General features: G+C 43.0%; 1 pseudogene; it reads left to right on the plus strand.

Annotated features, from left to right (window-relative positions):
* The first annotated feature begins 4,679 nt into the window (after window positions 1-4,679).
* LOC109891859 (zinc transporter 9-like) lies at window positions 4,680-21,983 on the plus strand (annotated as a pseudogene).
* Window positions 21,984-22,511: the final 528 nt, after the last annotated feature.

The following is a 22,511-nucleotide window of genomic DNA, read 5'->3' on the forward strand; positions in this document are numbered from 1 at the left end:
TTCCGCCTGGTTTGCGCCGGGTTTTGTACAGTATATACATATGAGATGAGTAATGTAGGGTATGTAAACAGGGTGGCATAGTTTAAAGTGGCTAGTGATACATGTATTACATAAAGATGCAGTAGATGATATAGAGTACAGTATATACTTTTTTATTTTTTTATTTTACCTTTATTTAACCAGGTAGGCAAGTTGAGAACAAGTTCTCATTTACAATTGCGACCTGGCCAAGATAAAGCAAAGCAGTTCGACAGATAAAACGACACAGAGTTACACATGGAGTAAAAACAAACATACAGTCAATAATGCAGTATAAACAAGTCTATATACAATGTGAGCAAATGAGGTGAGAAGGGAGGTAAAGGCAAAAAAGGCCATGATGGCAAAGTAAATACAATATAGCAAGTAAAATACTGGAATGGTAGTTTTGCAATGGAAGAATGTGCAAAGTAGAAATAAAAAATAATGGGGTGCAAAGGAGCTAAATAAATAAATAAATAAAAATTAAATACAGTTGGGAAAGAGGTAGTTGTTTGGGCTAAATTATAGGTGGGCTATGTACAGGTGCAGTAATCTGTGAGCTGCTCTGACAGTTGGTGCTTAAAGCTAGTGAGGGAGATAAGTGTTTCCAGTTTCAGCGATTTTTGTACGTATACATATGAGATGAATAATGTAGGGTATGTAAACATTATATTAGGTAGCATTGTTTAAAGTGGCTAGTGATATATTTTACATCAATTCCCATCAATTCCCATTATTAAAGTGGCTGGAGTTGAGTCAGTGTGTTGGCAGCAGCCACTCAATGTTAGTGGTGGCTGTTTAACAGTCTGATGGCCTTGAGATAGAAGCTGTTTTTCAGTCTCTCGGTCCCAGCTTTGATGCACCTGTACTGACCTCGCCTTCTGGATGATAGCGGGGTGAACAGGCAGTGGCTCGGGTGGTTGTTGTCCTTGATGATCTTTATGGCCTTCCTGTAACATTGGGTGGTGTAGGTGTCCTGGAGGGCAGGTAGTTTGCCCCCGGTGATGCGTTGTGCAGACCTCACTACCCTCTGGAGAGCCTTACGGTTGTGGGCGGAGCAGTTGCCGTACCAGGCGGTGATACAGCCCGACAGGATGCTCTCGATTGTGCATCTGTAGAAGTTTGAGTGCTTTTGGTGACAAGCCGAATTTCTTCAGCCTCCTGAGGTTGAAGAGGCGCTGCTGCGCCTTCTTCACGATGCTGTCTGTGTGGGTGGACCAATTCAGTTTGTCTGTGATGTGTACGCCGAGAAACTTAAAACTTACTACCCTCTCCACTACTGTCCCATCGATGTGGATAGGGGGGTGTTCCCTCTGCTGTTTCCTGAAGTCCACAATCATCTCCTTAGTTTTGTTGACGTTGAGTGTGAGGTTATTTTCCTGACACCACACTCCGAGGGCCCTCACCGCCTCCCTGTAGGCCGTCTCGTCGTTGTTGGTAATCAAGCCTACCACTGTAGTGTCGTCCGCAAACTTGATGATTGAGTTGGAGGCGTGCGTGGCCACACAGTCGTGGGTGAACAGGGAGTATAGGAGAGGGCTCAGAACGCACCCTTGTGGGGCCCCAGTGTTGAGGATCAGCGGGGTGGAGTACCTACCCTCACCACCTGGGGGCGGCCCGTCAGGAAGTCCAGTACCCAGTTGCACAGGGCGGGGTCGAGACCCAGGGTCTCGAGCTTGATGACGAGTTTGGAGGGTACTATATGGTGTTAAATGCTGAGCTGTAGTCGATGAACAGCATTCTCACATAGGTATTCCTATTGCCTTGCGGAGGGAATAGCTACACTGTTTGTATTCGGTCATGTTTCCGGTCACCTTGCCCTGATTAAAAGCAGTGGTTCGCGCTTTCAGTTTCACGCAAATGCTGCCATCAATGCACGGTTTCTGGTTTGGGAATGTTTTAATCGTTGATATGGGAACGACATCTTCAACGCAGGTTCTAATGAACTCGCTCACCGAATCAGTGTATTCGTCAATGTTGTTGTTTTACGCAATACGAAACATATCCCAGTCCACGTGATGGAAGCAGTCTTGGAGCGTGGAATCAGATTGGTCGGACCAGTGTTGAACAGACCTCAGCGCGGGAGCTTCTTGTTTTAGCTTCTGTCTGTAGGCAGGGAGCAACAAAATGGAGTCGTGGTCAGCTTTTCCGAAAGGAGGGCGGGGGAGGGCCTTCTATGCGTTGCGGAAGTTAGAATAGCAATGATCCAAGGTTTTACCAGCCCTGGTTGGCAATCGATATGCTGATACAATTTAGGGAGTCTTGTTTTCAGATTAGCCTTGTTAAAATCCCCAGCTACAATGAATGCAGCCTCAGGATATGTGGTTTCCAGTTTGCAAAGAGTCAAATTAAAGTTCGTTCAGAGCCATCGATGTGTCTGCTTGGGGGGGAATATATACGGCTGTGATTATAATCGAAGAGAATTCCCTTGGTAGATAATGCGGTCGACATTTGATTGTGAGGAATTCTAAATTCTCGCTAATTTTTCAGAATAAAAGCCTGAAACTATGTCTAAAGACTGTTCACACCTTGTGGAAGCTACAGGGAAAGGAATCTGGTTGATATCCCTTTAAATGGAGGGAAGACATGCAATGGAACAGAGAGGTTTCAGAAAAACAGCACTTCCTGTTTGGAGTTTCCTCAGGTTTTCGCCTGCAATATCAGTTCTGTTATTCTCACAGACAATATTTTGACAGTTTTGGAAACTTTAGAGTGTTTTCTATCATAATATGCCAATTATATGCATATTCTAGCTTCTGGGCCAGAGAAAGGCAGTTTCATTTGGACATGTTTTTCATCCAAACATCAAAATACTGCCCCCTAGTCTCAAGAAGTTAAGGGGAACACATATGACAGGCACTAAGGTCCATTTGCATTGCTCTCTATGTAGTTCTACATACATTGTGCAGCTGAATTTTTGGAAAGTGATAAACTGATGTCCATCCGCTTTGTTTGTTTGCATAGACTGCGTAGAACCCTTAAGGCTTAAGCAGGTAGACAGACAGAGAACAAGAAGAAGGACGGAGGGACAGCAGAGAATATACTGAAACAGATAGACAGCACAAAAGGGAGGCAAACAAAATGGCTAGAGCAGAGAAACAGTCATAGTAGTGAGTTATCTCCAGTGGTGATTTTACAAATTATATTTGTTTTAAACATGAGCTGATTAAAAAAATGAGGAGGAGGACCATGTCTTGCCAGTCACTGGGCGCACACATTGATGTGGGCTGGTGCTGATAAAATGCCAGGGCCGAATTCTTGTCCCAGTCATGCAGTTGCATTGCTTAGGGCATGAAGATCACTCCAGTCAACAGTGAAAGCTCACCTTCAAATGAATTGGGTTGAGGTCAGGTCATCTGATGCAGCACTCCATCACTCTCCTTGGTCAAATAGCCCTTTCACAGTCTGGAGGTATGTTTTTGGTCATTGTCCTATTAAAAAAACAAATTATAGTCCCACTAAGAGCAAACCAGGTGGGATGGCGTATCGCTGCAGAATGCTGTGGTAGCCATGCTGGTTAAGTGTGCCTTGAATTCTAAATAAATCACAGACCGTGTCAGCAGCAAAGCACCCCCACACCATCACACCTCCTCCTCCATGCTTCACGGTGGGAACCTCACACATGGAGATAATTTGTTCACCTACTCTGCGTCTCACAAAGACACGGCGGTTGGAACCAAAAATCTCCAATTTGGACTCATCAGACCAAAGGACAGATTTCCACTGGTCTAATGTCCATTGCTCGTGTTTCTTGGCCCAAGCAGCAATTCGACCATGAAGGCCTGATTCACACAGTCTCCTCTGAACAGTTGATATTGAGATGTGTCAGTTACTTTTATTTGGGCTGCAATTTCTGAGGCTGGTAACTCTAATGAACTCATCCTCTGCAGCAGAGGTAACTGGCTCTTCCTTTCCTGTGGCGGTCCTCATCATAGCATTTGGTGGTTTTTGCGACTTCACTTGAAGAAACTTTCAACGTTTTTGACATTTTCCGCATTGACTGACCTTTATGTCTTAAAGTAATGATGGACTGTTGTTTCTCTTTGCTTATTTGAGCTGTTCTTGCCATTATATGGACTTAGTATTTTATCAAATAGGGCTATATTCTGTATTCCACCCCTACCTTGACACAACAAAAATGATTGGCTCAAACGCATTAAGAAGGAAAGACATTACACAAATTAACTTTTAAAAAGGCACACCTGTTAATTGAAATGCATTCCAGGTGACTCATGAAGCTGGTTAAGAGAATGACAAGAGTGTGCAAAGCTGTCATCAAAGCAATGGGTGGCTACTTTGAAGAATCTCAAACATATTTTGTTTAACACTTTTTTGTTTACTACATGCTTCCTTCCATATGTGTTATTTCATAGTTTTGATGTCTTCACTATTATTCTACAATGTAGAAAATAGTACAAATAAAGAAAAACCATTGAATGAGTAGGTGTGTCCAAACTTTTGAATGGTACTGTATAAACAATCCGAAAATAATTAGCTAACAAAATAAAAAGTTTATTTCAAAAAAATGTGTCATATTAAAATCTGCCTTGCTAAAAATATTAAATGATGTACAATATTTACAAAGCTCTCTGCCGACAGCACGGCGCCATGGCAACCACGGAACTCCAACTCCAATATAATAGCTCTATGCAAATAACTTTCACGACGACCGAGAACTCGGAAGAAAACGAGGTCAAATCATGGGGTTTGTCGGGGCTTTAGAAAGATTCCTGATGCCGCGTTCAAAACAACTGGGAACTTGGAATTCTCAGACTTCCGAGTGTTTCAAACAACTGAAAACTGGGAAAACGAGTTTCGACTGGCAAATGTATTTGAACGGTCATCCAACTTGGAATTCCAAATCCGAAACCTGGCATCCTTTTAGAACTCTGACTTTACAACCTGAAGATCACTACGTCATGATTTGAAGTTTAACTTGGAATTCCGAGTTGGATGACAGTTCAAAAATAGCTAGTTTTTTTCCGAGTTCATTGTCGCGAACGCACGGGAGTCGAAAGTCGAAGATTTCCGAGTTCCGAGTTGTTTTGAACGCTGCGTTCGTCTCAGTGAAGTTATTTAGGGCCGCAGTGTTTATCTTAACTAACGTTAGCGGGTTAACATAACTGAAATGGACTGAGATATGCGGAGCAAATATCACACAAGAAAGGTAAGGCCGCCTTGAAATAAATAACCATGTATAAACCGTCTATCTGCCATCTAAAACAAATGCATAATGAATGTATACGTAGGGTGACGCTTTATGTAGCATGTGCCAGCAGGCTAACGTAAGCTAGCTAACTACAGTAACTAACGTTACCACGGTATTCCAAACCCGTTTGGCCTCTGTCCGGCGCCGGAGGCTTTGTCTGGCTTGCCAGTATCGAGTTAGTTAGCAAGGTAATTGTCCACCCGTTTCATTTATTGATGGTAACGTTACTGTCATAACAACATTGACCAGGTTAACAGGGCGCTTTCGTTGCAATTCCATTTGAACCTCATCCTTCTAACCTAGCTAACGTTAGACAACTAGTTTGCTAACTATACTAGCCGGTCAGCCAACTTGGAACTAGCTAGCTGCTGTGATGCGGCATTATTAGCTAACTAACGTTAGCCAGATACAGCCAGGTTCAGCGAGCGTTCTAGATGGTAACGTTAGTTGTATGATTTATTTGGGAGGAGAGTCTGTTTTGTATCTTAACTTAGCGTAGTTAGGTAGCTATGTTTTGCCGACCTCAACCGATACTGACAGTGATTGTTATCACTCAAACAGCAAGTTCCAGCATTGATCTACGAAGCCCCGCAATTGGGAGGATGTTCCCCGGCCTGGCACAGAGACCATGGCAAGTCTTCTGCAGGGTCTACCGGCAGCACAGAACCCCACTGTCACAACGACCCCACAGGATTACCCGAACATGCCACGGTGAGGCTCACATGTTCAAGTCGATGCTTTTTTTTAATGCATCACGCTCTTTGTCAGTCCATAGTGTGGGTGTAGTGGCCCAAATAGCTAAAACAGACATTTCACGACAGGGTGGCAGAATGGAGGGATGCACAATCTGTGGTTCAGCCTCCCTGACTTCTTTGTAGCCAATCTAGCAACCAGCCATGTCCAGTACTATTCTACCTCCAGCAGCAGTAAGGATGGCCCTCCTCCCACACAAGGACCTGACAGTCCGCCTACTGTGGAGAAGGTTCTAGCTGGGGCTGCACAACCCTCAGACTCTCCAGGTAATGGCAATTGCTTGTCCTGTTTTGGCAATATATACATGTGTATTCACCAGGAACCAAACTGGTGTAAACCTGTTTGCAAAACGTTTTTCTATTGTGCCTGCTAATAATGCACTATTATTAGTATTAGTAGTAATGTATTATGTTCAGGTGTCATAAGAACAGATAAGTGTCTGTCCTTGAAGCATTGCTACATTGTCATAAAAGGATTGAAAAGGATCTCTATTAGTCTTTGTTGTTGTACTCATTTTTATTTTTATTTTTAACATGCTTGACCCTAACCCCTTAAAAGGGTTGGGTAGGTTACTTTCTAAATGTAATCTGTTACTAGTTATCTGTCATTGTAATCAGTTACTTAACTTTTGGATTACCCAAACTCTGTAACGAAATCGGATTACATTCCGTTACTTCTGGATTACTTAAACTTTAAGAGACATTAGTAGAAGACAAAAATGTATGTTACCAATTTAATCTATTTAAGCAATAATGCACAAGGGGGTGTGGTATATGTCCAATGTACCACGGCTAAGGGATGTTCATAGATACAGCCCTTAGCTGTGATATATTGGCCATATAGCACAAACACCAGAGGTGCCTTATTGCTATTACCAATGTAATTAGAGCAGTAAATTTTTTTTGTCATACACATGAAATAAATGTTTTGTCATACGGTCTGATGTACCACGGCTGTCAGCCAATCAGCATTCAGGGCTCGAACCACCCAGTTTTTAATGCAGGATAAATCAATGTTAAAGTTTACATAGCTCAAATCAAATTTTATTTGTCACATACATGGTTAGCAGATGTTAATGCGAGTGTAGCGAAATGCTTGTGCTTCTAGTTCCGACAATGCAGTAATAACCAACAAGCAATCTAGCTAACAATTCCAAAACTACTACCTTATAGACACAAGTGTAAGGGGATAAATAATATGTACATAAAGATGGCCATATGTGGATGTAAAATTTTACTTTATGGGTTGGTTATGTAGGCTTTTTCTAACCCATCGCTTTCTACAGTCGTAACAAAGTTTTGAATGACACAAATATTAATTTCCACGAAGTTTGCTGCCTCAAGTGTCTTTAGATATTTTTGTCAGATGTTACTATGGAATACTGAAGTATAATTACAAGCATTTCATAAGTGTCAAAGGCTTTTATTGACAATTACATGAAGTTGAGGTCTTTTTCAAGACCTCTGCAATCTGCCGTGGCATGCTGTCAATTAACTTCTGGGCCACATCCTGACTGATGGCAGCCCATTCTTGCATAATCAATGCTTGGAGTTTGTCAGAATTTGTAGGTTTTTGTTTGTCCACCTGCCTTTTGAGGGTTGACCACAAGTTGTCAATGGGATTAAGGTCTGGGGAGTTTCCTGGCCATGGACCCAAAATATCGATGTTTTGTTCCCCGGGCCACTTAGTTATCACTTTTGCCTTATGGCAAGTTGCTCCATCATGCTGGAAAAGGCATTGTTCGTCACCAAAATGTTCCTGGATTGTTGGGAGAAGTTGCTCTCGGAGGATGTGTTTGTCCCATTCTTTATTCATGGCTGTGTTCTTATGCAAAATTGTGAGTGAGCCCACTCCCTTGGCTGAGAAGCAACCCCTCACATGAAAGATCTCGGGATGCTTTACTGTTGGCATGACACAGGACTGATGGTAGCGCTCACCTTGTCTTCTCCGGACAAGCTTTTTTCCGGATGCCCCAAACAATCGGAAAGGGGATTCATCAGAGAAAATGATTTTACCCCTGGCCTCAGCAGTCCAATCCCTGTACCGTTTGCAGAATATTTTCAGTCTGTCCCTGATGTTTTTCCTGGAGAGAAATGGCTTCTTTGCTGCCCTTCTTGACACCAGGTCATCCTCAGTCTTCACCTCACTGTGCATGCAGATGCACTCACATCTGCCTGCTGCCATTCCTGAGCAAGCTCTGTACTGGTGGTGCCCCGATCCTGCAGCTGAATCAACTTTAGGAGACGGTCCTGGCGCTTGCTGGACTTTCTTGGGCGCCCTGAAGCCTTCTTCACAACAATTGAACCGCTCTCCTTGAAGTTCTTGATGATCTGATAAATGGTTGATTTATGTGCAATCTTACTGGCAGCAATATCCTTGCCTGTGAAGCCCTTTTGTGCAAAGCAATGATGACTGCACATGTTTCCTTGCAGGTAACCATGGTTGACAGAGGAAGAACAATGATTCCAAGCACCACCCTCCTTTTGAAGTTTCCAGTCTGTTATTCCAACTCAATCAGCATGAGAGAGTGATCTCCAGCCTTGTCCTCGTCAACATTCACACCTCTGTTAATGAGAGAGTCACTGACATGATGTCAGCTGGTCCTTTTGTGGCAGGGCTGAAAAGCTGTGGAAATGTTTTTGGGGGATTCAGTTCATTTGCATGGCAAAGAGGGACTCTGCAAATAATTGCAATTCATCTGATCACTCTTCATAACATTCTGGAGTATATGCAAATTGCCATTATACAAACTGAGGCAGCAGACTTTGTGAAAATTAATGTTTGTCATTCTCAAATATTTTGGCCACGACTGTAATACAATTTAATGTATTATGGTTTTTAATGTGACGATGTATCAGAATTCCAGTCATTCCAATAAATATTATACCCATTGATCTTCAAGAATAGGACTTATGGAAATCTAGATTAGCCAAATAGTTTTACCTCAGCATGACCCCAAAACTAAGGACTTATTAGCCAGCCCTACTGTTGTTTATGGAGGATTGATTTGGCTCATTGATTCGAGTTGAAAAATACATGCTGCCCTCATGGAATGGCATTCTTTGAGCAATACCGAAGAAAAAAATCCCCACTTGTGTTCAACAGGCTTGGCTCCACACTGTGCAGCTGTTGCAAGAGCGCATTTTTCACTGGCTGTCCACTGGTTTCAAAAACAATGATTGATAGGCAGCTTCTTGAATTCAACCATTATTGGGTTCAAATACACATTCGGATTTGTGAACAGCCGTCCACAACAGCCACAATCCGTAACGCGCAAATAGCTAAATGAGAGGGCAGCAGTGTGATTCACATCAGTGAGCTAACGTTAGGTGGATATCAATAATAGGTGATGTCCGTATCATCCTAGACTAAACCACTTCTGTCATCCATACCTCCAAGTGTTTATTCAAGTTAGATCATCTTTGGATGCCGACAGCAGTCGCCATGATTGGAAGACACTGCTTGGACTGTAGCCGACAAAAGCCTATTCCTGCTCTTTTCCTGCAATCCATCAAGCACATTTGGTGTGTCATCATAGTGGTCTCTGACTTGTCGTCAGACTCGCTCAGGTGGAACAAATTTAAACTTGCGCCTTTTTTAAATGCTGATTTGAATGTCATTGAGAACAGAAGTATCAAAAGTAATTGTAATTTCAAATGGCTTATTAAGCAAACCAGATTGCACAATTGTTTTTATTTATGGATAGCAATGGGCGCACACTAACACGCAGACATAATTTACAAATTAGGCATTTGTAGTTAGCGAGTCCTCCAGATCAGAGGAAGAAGGGATGAACAGGGATGTTCTCTTGATAAGTGTTTGAATTTGACAATTTTCCTGTCCTATTTATTCAAAATTTAACAAGTACTTTTTGAGTGTCAGGGGAAAATGTATGGAGTAAAAAGTACAATTTTCTTTAGGAATGTAGTAAAGTAAAAGTTGTCAAATACCCCAAAAAACGATTATTTTTACTTAAGTACTTTACACCACTGGTGTTCAGTAAAACAATTCATTGACATTTTATTAATTGGCCATTTTCTCAGGGTCAACAACACCCCAAGGTCTGACAAAAACTGAGACAATTCAAGTGAAAGTGCGGGCTGTGCTTAAGAAGAGGGACTATGGATCCAAGTACACCCAGAACAACTTTATCACTGCAGTCAGAGCTACGAATGAGTTCTGTCTCAAGCCAAGGTAAATCCTCAATAACAGGGAATTTTACAAATAGGCATTAATGGATACAGGTCAACCAAAACTCACAATGGTGAAAGTATTGATATTTCTTGAGTATTCTGCTGGTGCATGGGCAATGTACACCTTTTTAAAGGAAGTTGTAGCTATTCTTTTCTGAATTCGGTGTATTCCAGACTATACCAGTGCGGCTTAGAATTAGTCTTCCACTGAGCTAATGGGGAAACGCACTGTTGTGATTATCACATTAAGGGAAGTTAACATGCCCACGATTCCGTCATTTGTTCTGGGGACTGATTGATGTACTCTAGCCCTCTGTCTTGCTCGCTATTTCTGACTTATCTTTCTGTTTTTTCTCTCTCTCGTGTGACCTCAGTGACCTGGAGCAGCTAAGGAAGATCCGTCAACGCAGCCCGCACGACGACACCGAGGCTTTCACTGTATTTCTGCGATCAGATGTGGAAGTCAAGTTAGTACTTTTTATATTCCTTACTACCAGTAACATCAAAGCAAAGTCTTTACAGCACCAACATGAACCTCAATTGTTGGAATCCTGCACCTTACAGTTGATGGCACATTAGCAACCTTAAGCCAATGTGATGCTAATAGGTAGACCATCTTGTATATGATACAAACATGTTATTTCAATCTGACTTCCAGAGCTCTAGATGTGTGGGGAAGTCCTGAAGCCCTTGACAGAGAGCGGAAACTCAGGAAAGTGGAGGAGAGGGAGTATGAAGAGAGTAGGTATCCTCCACCCTGCATGTGCATTCTTTGATGAACCGGAAGAACGTCTATAACTAGCTCTGTTTAGTATGTGCGTTTTTCTTTTTGTAACCCAGCCTAGGCTGTGTGTTGAAGTGGTTTTACATATTGACATGTAGTCCGGGGGTCCTATTTGTTAGGTAACAAATGGAAGAGAATGGATTATCTTGGCTAGTCCAATAAGAAATGCCCATTTTAATTTTCTCCTCACTCCTTTTCACTGTCTTTCAGATATTTTCCAGAATCAGCAGTTGCTAAAGGAGTACAAAGATTTCTGGGGAAACACGAAGGTGAGTTCAGGGCCTATGTGACCTGAAGCAATGTGATGTGGTTCCCTGTTGAAAGCCTTCAAGCTTAGCTAATATTTAAAGTGCAAATATATCCATGTTATACATTTTGACCAGAATTTCTGTGGTGGTCATTTATGGAGATCAACCAGGATATCTTGAGGATAGTTGCGTTTCTATCTTACTATCATATTAGCCATGCTATATATTTAGCCACAACAAAATTGATGGGCAGCCAGGATCTCCTGACCAGACTGAGTGTGATGGATCGAGAAATGGATACAGTACAATGGTTACTTGTCCTGCTGGCTGCTACCAAAAGCCAGAGCTGTCAAAATGTACCTCACGTGGCCTTTGACCCAGTGCAGAGTTATTTAACCCACATCGCCCTGCCTCACTCATGTGGCTCATTTGGTAGAGCATGGCACTTGCAATGCAAGGGTTGTGGGTTAGATGCCCGTTGTGGATCAGTACAAAAAAATCTGGAAAATGTATGTACTCTGGATAAGAGCAGCTGCTGAATGACTAAAATGTAAAGACAAATAGCTGCATTTACATGACATTGTTTCATTCTCACCAACAATCATTGACACAGTGCCTCTGGTATTTTTCTGTTTTTTATTTTTAAAACATTTGCATACATTTCTAAAAACCTGTCCGCTTTGGCATTATGGGGTGCTGTGTGTTGATTTGAAGGGGGGGGGGGGGGGGATTTTTGATCAATTTTAGAATAGGGCTGTAATGTAACAAGGTGGAAAAAGTCAAGGGCTCTGAATACTTTCCGAAGGCACTGTATATGAAGGGCTATGATGGGCAGTGTTTTTGCATTACTTCACTTTTTATTTTTTGTAAAGGTTTCTGGAAGTATATATTCTGTAGGACTCTATTCTGGATTAAGACATGAATTGAGAATCCTCAGAAAGACTGGATTTCTGAATTAATTTAGAATGGAATTGAACCTATTGTTTTCTCAAATAATAATTCAGATAATGCAGACCTTATCTCTAGTAGGCTTGATCTTTTCTCTCTCGTATGTCATGCAGCCCCGATCAGGCAGCAAGAGGGCAACATTTTCACAAGGGCCGGGGAAGGTTGTGTTGGTGGCCATATGCATGCAAGTCTCCTTTTCCCTGTCCTGTGTTCCCCCTCCCAGAAGTGTCTCATTACTTTTGTTATACCCTACTGTTAAGTTGTCCTTCACGAACCCTGCCCCCCCCAAAAAACGGGTTATTATTGTTTTACTGTAGTTGAATTACAATTTCTTCAGCCAGGAATTCAAATGTGATTTAAAGTACAAGTTGATCAGGGGTAGGTTCTCACACAAGACACTGTTGGTCTGTTGGATTAGAGCTATTGAGTTAGCAGGCATGACATGGTCACACTTTATCTGTTCATTAACCCCCATGTCATGCAGGAAGTATAGATGTTAGAGTATAGTTAATTTACAAGAGACACAGTATGGGTCTTAACTCTGTCTGGATACATCCTCAGTCCAAGTCATTGATATCAGTAGATTCATTGAGTTGAATATTATGCTCAATCATGCAAAGAAAAGGAAGTAAACCGAAACATTCTATATTTTAACACCGGCCATTGAATTGTATATCAGAGAGCGTGAACTTAACTCGCCCTATGTGAAACTACTTTTATTGTCCTCTCTGATGCGAATAGGTTTTAAGGTTGAGTCTGTTGCTCTCTCTGCCCTCAGTAATGGACTGAATTTCTTCTTCAATCTCCTTGCTTGGGTGTACACTGGATCAGCCAGCATGTTCTCAGAGGCCTTTCATTCCCTGGCTGACACCTGCAACCAGGTCAGATACAGTGGCTATGTCCCAATTATCTCTCCTTCCTCCCAAAGTGTGCCCTTGTTCATTCGCCTTCGCTGATTCGAAAGGTAATGACTGGTATCAAAAATATTGTGTAAACTCACATGAACCCATGCCTCAATCAATCCCATGCTTTGAGATTTGTGGGAAGTAGTGAATGAGTGCACACTTCAGGAGGAAATAGATTATTGAGACGTGCCCTCTATCCAAGTCCACTGGCTACCAGGTAGTTATCATCACATACCCTGATATTGCAATTAGCAATGAGTTAGAATTCCCTGATTAATAGAGTTGGTCCCATCCCTGATTGCAATGCTAAAGTGTTTAAATGTTGAGTGTCTTAAAAGCCAGAGCTGGAATGTACTGTATGATAGTCATTGTAAACAATGTGTCATACACCGTATATTTTGAAGGCAGCCGGTTTGATTTACAGCTCATCCCCCTCTCCTGCAGGCTCTTCTTGCAATCGGCATCAGCCAGTCTGTCCGGAACCCTGATGCTGTCCACCCGTAAGCACCACACCACCATTAAATTATACCTGTGTGTGTGTGTCTTCTGGAGGGGGGTGTGAGTGCTGGTATAAAACATGTTTTCTCCTCTGACTTTTAAGATACGGCTTCTCCAACATGCGCTACATCGCCTCGCTCATCAGTGGCGTGGGCATTTTCATGATGGGAGCGGGTCTCTCTTGGTACCACGGCATCATGGGACTGCTGCACCCACAGCCAATCGAGTCTCTGCTTTGGGTGAGTGGCCACATTGTTACTGCTGCTGAGGGGGATCAGTTTGGGCATGACCACGTGCGGAATAGCTAATCTTAATCACATACTGTAAATAAGTAGCTATTTGGGATGCAAGATTTGTACAATGACTCTGCACAGTCCGACTGCAATGTCAGTTTCAAACATTCGCATAATCTTTTATTTAATTAACTGTTACCTCTTGTGTTTTTGCTAAAGTGGTTGATAGAACTGTGCTTTAGGAACGATGTCCCTCTTGATTTGTTGGATTGTGTTTTTGTCTAATGCAGTACACGTGTTCAATAGGAAGGGACACTGACTGTTCTATGGAACCCATGAAGTCAATGTTTCTTTTTTGCTTCTTCTCCCTCACTCTCAGCAACACTGCTAGTGGCCATTAATGAAATTAAAAAGAGTGCTGGCCAGCAAGGAGTGTCCTTCTACGAATATGGTTTGTACCATGCATATTTATTTTGTCACCTTTTTTATTTTATTTGACGTACCGGTATGCATCAAACTACTTACCCAGCGCCAAGGCATCCTAAGTTTTAACATACTCCCATCTTAATTCCAAATAATTTTATAAGGTAGTTGTTAGCATGTATTCCAGTGCATGTTGCTACGTCAATGCTTTTGTAAGAAAGTTATCTGCATGCCATCCCTTACAATATGTATGTAAATCAGTAGTTATTGTGATCAGTGAAGCAGTATGTTTTGATGTGCAGTAATGCAGAGCCGAGACCCCAGCACTAACGTTGTGCTGCTGGAGGACTCTGCTGCTGTGCTGGGAGTGATCATGGCCTCCAGCTGCATGGGGCTCACCTCGCTCACAGGTACGCGGGTACGCACTAGAAGTCAGGTATTTATTTGATTTTTTTATTGGAGAGGAAAGTAAAAGTGCAATGTGTGCCATGTAAGAAAGCTAAAGGTTAAGTTCCTTGCTCAGAACATGAGAACATATGAAAGCTGGTGGTTCCTTTTAACATGAGTCTTCAATTTTCCCAGACAAGCAGTTTTAGGTTGTAGTTATTATAGGACTATTTCACTCTATACCATTTGTATTTCATTAACCTTTGACTATTGGATGTTCTTAAAGGCACTTTAGTATTGCCAGTGTAACAGTATAGCTTCCGTCCCTCTCCTCGCTCCTCCCTGGGCTCGAACCAGGAACACAACGACAACAGCCACCTTGAAGCAGCGTTACCCATGCAGAGCAAGGGAAACAACTACTCCAAGTCTCAGGGCGAGCGACGTTTGAAACGCTATTAGCGCGCGCTAACTAGCTAGCCAGTTCACTTCGGTTACACCAGCCTCATCTCAGGAGTTAATAGGCTTGAAGTCATAAACTTGAAGCATTGCGAAGAGCTGCTGGCAAACGCAGGAAAGTGCTGTTTGAATGAATGCTTATGAGCCTGCTGCTGCCTACCACCGCTCAGTCAGACTGCTCTATCAAATCATAGACTTAGTTATAACATAATAACACACAGAAATACGAGCCTTTGGTCATTAAAATGGTCGAATCCGGTAACTATCATTTCGAAAACAAAACAAACCGTTCCGTATTTTATCTAACGGATGGCATCCCTAAGTCTAAATATTGCTGTTACATTGTACAACCTTCAATGTTGTGTCATAATTATGTAAAATTCTGGCAAATTAATTACCTCCTTTGTTAGGAATAAATGGACTTCACACAGTTCGCAATGAGCCAGGCGGCCCAAACTGCTGCATATAGCCTGACTCTGTTGCACGGAATGCAAGAGAAGTGACAATTTCTCTTGCATTCTTGAGAATCAGCTGTTCATGTGATGGGAAGAATGCACTGTGCATGCAGAGGTTTGCAATTCCATTGAATTGGGGATAGTTTAACCAAAACATTCCACAAGACCTAGAATTGCCTTGTGTATCCCACAAAATCAAATGTATTTATATAGCCCTTCGTACATCAGCTGATATCTCAAAGTGCTGTACAGAAACCCAGCCTAAAACCCCAAACAGCAAGCAATCAGGTGTAGGAGCACGGTGGCTAGGAAAAACAACCTAGGAAGAAAGCTAGAGAGGAACCAGGCTGTGGGGTGGCCAGTCCTCTTCTGGCTGTGCCGGGTGGAGATTATAACAGAACATGGCCAAGATGTTCAAATGTTCATAAATGACCAGCATGGTCGAATAATAAGGCAGAACAGTTGAAACTGGAGCAGCAGCACGGCTAGGTGGACTGGGGACAGCAAGGAGTCATCATGTAAGGTAGTCCTGGGGCATGGTCCTAGGGCTCAGGTCCTCTGAGAGAGGAGAGAATTAGAGAAGGCACACTTAAATTCACACAGGACACCAAATAGGACAGGAGAAGTACTCCAGATATAACAAACTGACCCTAGCCCCCCGACACATAAACTACTGCAGCATAAATACTAGAGGCTGAGACAGGAGGGGTCAGGAGACACTGTGGCCCCATCCGAGGATACCCCCGGACAGGGCCAAACCGGACAGGGCCAAACCCACTAGAGGGATATCTTCAACCACCAACTTACCATCCTGAGACGAGTCTGAGTATAGCCCACAAAGATCTCCGCCATGGCACAACCCAAGGGGGGGCGCCAACCCAGACAGGATGACCACATCAGTGAATCAACCCACCCCTGAGGTTCACTGTTATAAGCAAACTATTTTGTTGAATTTATGCAAAATTCCCGGGCTTAACTTCCTGTGGAAATTTTCCTGAAATTTACCGTAAAGTTTCCGACCCTTTGCAACCCTAGCTACATTATACCATGACATTCTGGACGATTCTGTGCTTTCAACTTTGGCAACAGTTTGGGGACGGCCCTTTCCTGTTTCAGCATGACAATTCCCCAGTGCACAAAAAGAGGTCCATACAGAAATGGTTTGTTGAGATCGGTGTGAAAGAACTTGACTGGCCTGCACAGAGCCCTGACCTCAACCCCATCAAACACCTTTGGGATGAACTGAAACGCTGACTGCGAGCCAGGCCCAACATCTGTGCTCGACCTCACTAATGCTCTTGTGGCTGAATGGAAGCAAGTCCCTGCAGCAATGTTCCAATGTCTAGTGGAAAGCCTTCCCAAAAGAGTGGAGGCTGTTTTTGCAGCAAAGGGGGACCAATTTCATATTAATGCCCATTATTTTAGAATGAGATGTTAGACAAGTGGGTGTCCACATACTTTTGGTCATGTAGTGTATTTCCTAAATACACTGCTCAAAAAAATAAAGGGAACACTTAAACAACACAATGTAACTCCAGGTCAATCACACTTCTGTGAAATCAAACTGTCCACTTAGGAAGCAACACTGATTGACAATCAATTTCACATGCTGTTGTGTAAATGGAATAGACAACAGGTTGAAATTATAGGCAATTAAGCAAGACACCCCCAATAAAGGAGTGGTTCTGCAGGTGGGGACCACAGACCACTTCTCAGTTCCTATGCTTCCTGGCTGATGTTTTGGTCACTTTTGAATGCTGGCGGTGCTTTCACTCTAGTGGTAGCATGAGACGGAGTCTATAACCCACACAAGTGGCTCAGGTAGTGCAGCTCATCCAGGATGGCACATCAATGCGAGCTGTGGCAAAAAGGTTTGCTGTGTCTGTCAGCGTAGTGTCCAGAGCATGGAGGCGCTACCAGGAGACAGGCCAGTACATCAGGAGACGTGGAGGAGGCCGTAGGAGGGCAACAACCCAGCAGCAGGACCGCTACCTCCGCCTTTGTGCAAGGAGGAGCACTGCCAGAGCCCTGCAAAATTACCTCCAGCAGGCCACAAATGTGCATGTGTCTGCTCAAACGGTCAGAAACAAACTCCATGGGGGTGGTATGAGGGCCCGACGTCCACAGGTGGGGGTTTTGCTTACAGCCCAACACCGTGCAGGACGTTTTTCAATTGCCAGAGAACACCAAGATTGGCAATGGGTCAGTCATGGTGTGGGGTTGCATTTCTTTGGGGGGGCCGCACAGCCCTCCATGTGCTCGCCAGAGGTAGCCTGACTGCCATTAGGTACCGAGATTAGATCCTCAGACCCCTTGTGAGACCATATGCTGGTGCGGTTGGCCCTGGGTTCCTCCTAATGCAAGACAATGCTAGACCTCATGTGGCTGGAGTGTGTCAGCAGTTCCTGCAAGAGGAAGATATTGATGCTATGGACTGGCCCGCCCATTCCCCAGACCTGGATCCAATTGAGCACATCTGGGACATAATGTCTCGCTCCATCCACCAACGCCACACTGCACCACAGACTGTCCAGGAGTTGGCGGATGTCCAGGTCTGGGAGGAGAATCCTTCAGGAGACCATCCGCCACCTCATCAGGAGCATGCCCAGGCGTTGTAGGGAGGTCATACAGGCACGTGGAGGCCACAAACACTACTGAGCCTCATTTTGACTTGTTTTAAGGACATTACATCAAAGTTGGATCAGCCTGTAGTGTGGTTTTCCACTTTAATTTTGTGTGACTCCAAATCCAGACCTCCATGGGTTGCTAAATTTGATTTCCATTGATAATATTTGCGTGATTTTTGTTGTCAGCACATTCAACTATGTAAAGAAAAAAGTATTTAATAAGAATATTTCATTCATTCAGCTCTAGGATGTGTTATTTTTGTGTTCCCTTAATTTTTTTGAGCAGTGTACATTTCTTTTGCTTATTTTTACTTAACTTTGATGCCGATGTTGTCGATCCCTGCAGTACGTGATCTGTTCTTGAAATGTATTGATGTTATTTAATATATGGTCAGTGACCATGCACAAAATAAATACTGCTGGGTTGGGTACATGGCTCATTTAAACCTGTGGTCTCTAATATAAAGGACATTTTTAAACCCGTGGTCTCTAATATAAAGAACATTTTAAAACTGTGGTCTCTAATATAAAGAACATTTTAAAACTGTGGTCTCTATAAAGGACAATTAAACCCGTTGTCTCTAATATATAAAGGACATTTAAACCCGTGGTCTCTAATATATATAAAGGACATTTAAACCCGTGGTCTCTAATATATAAAGGACATTTAAACCCGTTGTCTCTAATATATAAAGGACATTTAAACCCGTGGTCTCTAATATATAAAGGACATTTAAACCTCTAGCTCTTTGTTTTTTGCTGTGACAAGGGCGATCCACGACGTGAAGGCCACAGACTTGGGGCTGAGTAAAGTGCGCTTCAAGGCTGAGGTGGACTTTGACGGGAGGGTGTTGACCCACTCCTACCTGGAGAAGCAGGACATCGAACAAATCCTCAACGTAAGGCTAATGTAATGCTAAGAAGTGTTTTAATCAAGAGTGTTTCTCACCATAGTTTATTTCGTACTTTTTGTCTTTCTGGTTTGGAGAGTTGGACATCCCTAGTAATCCATCTGCACTGATAGCCATTGTATGATCGTTTAAAGCTTCAGTCTGGGATTTGTTTTTCACCCTAACAGTAACCCATTAGGTATACATCTGAGGGATGGTGCTGGGGAAATATTTTTATTTCAAACCGATTTTTAATATTGTCATCAAATCAAACTTTATTTGTCACGTGCCGAATACAACAGGTGTAGAAATGACTGTGAAATGCTTACTTACAAGCCCTTAACCAACAGTGCAGTTCAAGAAGAGTTTCATTTATTTGGTAAATATTTTCTTAAGTAAAAAAGTAACACAATAAAATAACAATGAGGCTGTATACAGGGGGGGGGTACTGAGTCAATGTGCAGGGGAACAGGTTAGTCAAGGTAATTTGTACATGTAGGTAGGGGTAAAGTTACTGTGCATAGATAAACAGCGAGTGGCAGCAGTGTAAAAATAAGGTGGGTGTCAGTGTATTAATTCTTCAACAGTTTTAAGGCTTGATGGTAGAAGCGGTTGAGCAGTTTGGTCCACTTGCCGTGCGGTTGCAGGGAGAACAGTCTATGACTTGGGTGACTGGAGTCCTTGACAATTTTTGGGGCTTTCCTCTGACACCGCCAGGTATATAGGTCCTGAATGGCAGGACACTTGGCCCCAGTGATGTACTGGGACTTATGCACTACCGTCCTGTAGCGCTTTTAGGTCAGATGCCGAGCAGTTGCCATACCAGGCGGTGATGCAACCGGTCAGGATGCTCTCGATGGTGCAGCTGTAGAACCTTTTGAGGATCTGCTGACTAATGCCAAATCTTTTCCATCTTCTGAGGGGGAAAATATGTTGTCGTGCCCTCTTCATGACTGTCTTGGTGTGTTTGGACCATGATAGTTTGTTGGTGATGTAGACACCAAGGAACTTAACTCTCCTCCTGCTCCACTACAGGCCCGTCGATGTTAATGGGAGCCTGTTCGGCCCTCTTTTTCCTTTAGTCCACGATCAGCTCCTTTTGTTTTGCTCACATTGGAGGGAGAGGTTGTTGTCCTTGCACCACAATGAGGTCTCTGACCTCCCTATAGGTTGTCTCATCGTTGTCGGTCATCAGCAAACTTAATGATGAATCCCGCTAGCTTTATATTATCCGTGTTGCCGCTCAGCCATGACTCGGTTTTTAATGTGCCATTGGTAAGGATAGTCTTGATCGTATATCATCCATTTTGTTTTCACATTTATTGCACGTTGGCCAGTAGAACGAATGGTAGTGGAGGTTCTCACTTGCCTACGAATTCTCAGAAGGCAGCCTGACCCGTCCCCTTGTTCTCCGTCATTTTGTCATGAAAAAGACTTAGTCAAAGTACTAGAGTTTAGAGTTAACTGCCAAAATAAAAGAATAGGGTGGAATTGGACCACAAGCCAGAATAGCTTCAATGCACCTTGTCATCGATTCTTCAAGTGCCCTGTGGATGGGGGCATTGTCATCCTATGGGGGCATAACAAAGGTAGTCAAAATAATGGCCTACCCAGTATTTATATGCATGATGTTTGTATGTTAATTGCTTAATTAACTCAGGAGTTGCACCTGTGTGGAAACACCTGCTTTCAATATACTTCATTTACTCAAGTGTATCCATTATTTTGCAGCTACCTGTGTGTGTGTGTGTGTGTTGTGGCTTGTAGGACATCCAGCAGGTGAAGACCACTGATGAGCTGGAGAACTTCATGAGAACATCATCGACACCCTGGGGGCTGAGGTGGACCGCCTGGAGAAAGAACTCAAGGTAGTGGAGCTGCACTCCCGTTCTCTATGTACCCTTCTCCCCAAAGTGTGCACTCGTTCAAACCCCTCATGAGTTTTTAAAAGTACTGGATTGGTGTAAGAAATAGGATGGGAACTCCCTTGAGCACATGCTTAAAAAAACATTGGTGTATTCTACGCTCAGACACAGCTCTAGGTAATACATTCCAGCAGCTTCCTACCATAGAGCTGAAAACATTAAAGACCGTGTTGGCTGATCTGACATCAGCCAACAAGACCATCCTCCTGCATATTCCCCCTGGCAACTACAAGTGACAATTTACTTAATACTAGTACACCAGTGGAGGCTCTTCCAGAGGAAGAAGGAGAATACCATCTTCAGTGAATTTCATAGAAATTGTAAGACATTAAAAAAGTTATCCTTTTTAGATAAAACTATACTAAATATGTTCACGTCACCAAATAATTGATTAAAACACACTGTTTTGCAATGGACTACAGTAGCCTCCACAGCACTCTGTAGGGTAGCACCATGGTGTAGCCGGAGGACAGCAGGCTTCCGTCCTCTTGGTACGTTGGCTTTTGGTTCTTGGTTCTCAACCCCTTCCATAGACTTACACAGTAATTATGACAACTTCCAGAGGACGTCCTCCATCCTATCTGAGCTCTTGTAGCAGGAACTGACATGTTGTCCATCCGATCAAAGGATCAGAGAATTAATGAATCTCGTACTGAAAGCTACAGCTTGCTAGCTAGCGCGCGTGCACCTTCTTTTCCCTCCCTGGTTTACTTCGTTTTTAGAATTTTTTGCCTAGTCACATACAGCTGTGTTCATTGAAGTCCACAAACAAAGGGAAATGGGGTGAGGAGGAGTGTGCATAGAGGCTTGATCAGCCACAAAGTGGCTGCTATAAAAGTGACCGGTGTTTATGCTTGATCAGGGGTGTACTCATTCTGCTGACTGTTGAAAAACATTGCTTTAACCGAAGCAATCGAAACGGGGATAAAAATGAATACCTGAATTTGTCCAATAACTTGTTTGCAACTGTTGGACAAAAGATTACACCCTAGATAAGCTAGATGCAGGCAAGTGTGTGCAAGGCGGTATTGAATGTGTCACTGTCATCTCAAATTTTCTCTCGACCTGTGTGCACCTACTTTGTAAACATACAGTTGAAGTCGGAAGTTTACATACATCTCAGCCAAATACATTTAAACTCAGTTTTTCACAATTCCTGACATTTTAATCCTAGTAAAAATTCCTTGTCAGTTAGGACCACCACTTTATTTTTAGAATGTGAAATGTCAGAATAATAGTAGAGTGATTTCTTTCATCACATTCACCATGGGTCATCAGTTTACATGCACTCAGTTAGTATTTGGTAGCATAGCCTTATAAATTGTTTAACTTAGGTCAAATGTTTCGGGTAGCCTTCCACGAGCTTCCCACAATAAGTTGGATGAATTTTGGCCCATTCCTCCTGACAGAGCTGGTGTAACTGAGTCAGGTTTGTTGGCCTCCTTGCTCTCACACGCTTTTTCAGTTCTGCACACAAATTTTCTATGGGACTGAGGTCAGGGCTTTCTGATGGCCATACCTTGACTTTGGAAGTATGCTTGGGGTCATTGTCCATT

Source organism: Oncorhynchus kisutch, linkage group LG6 (assembly GCF_002021735.2).
Source record: "Oncorhynchus kisutch isolate 150728-3 linkage group LG6, Okis_V2, whole genome shotgun sequence".
Classification (NCBI taxonomy): Eukaryota; Metazoa; Chordata; class Actinopteri; order Salmoniformes; family Salmonidae; genus Oncorhynchus; species Oncorhynchus kisutch.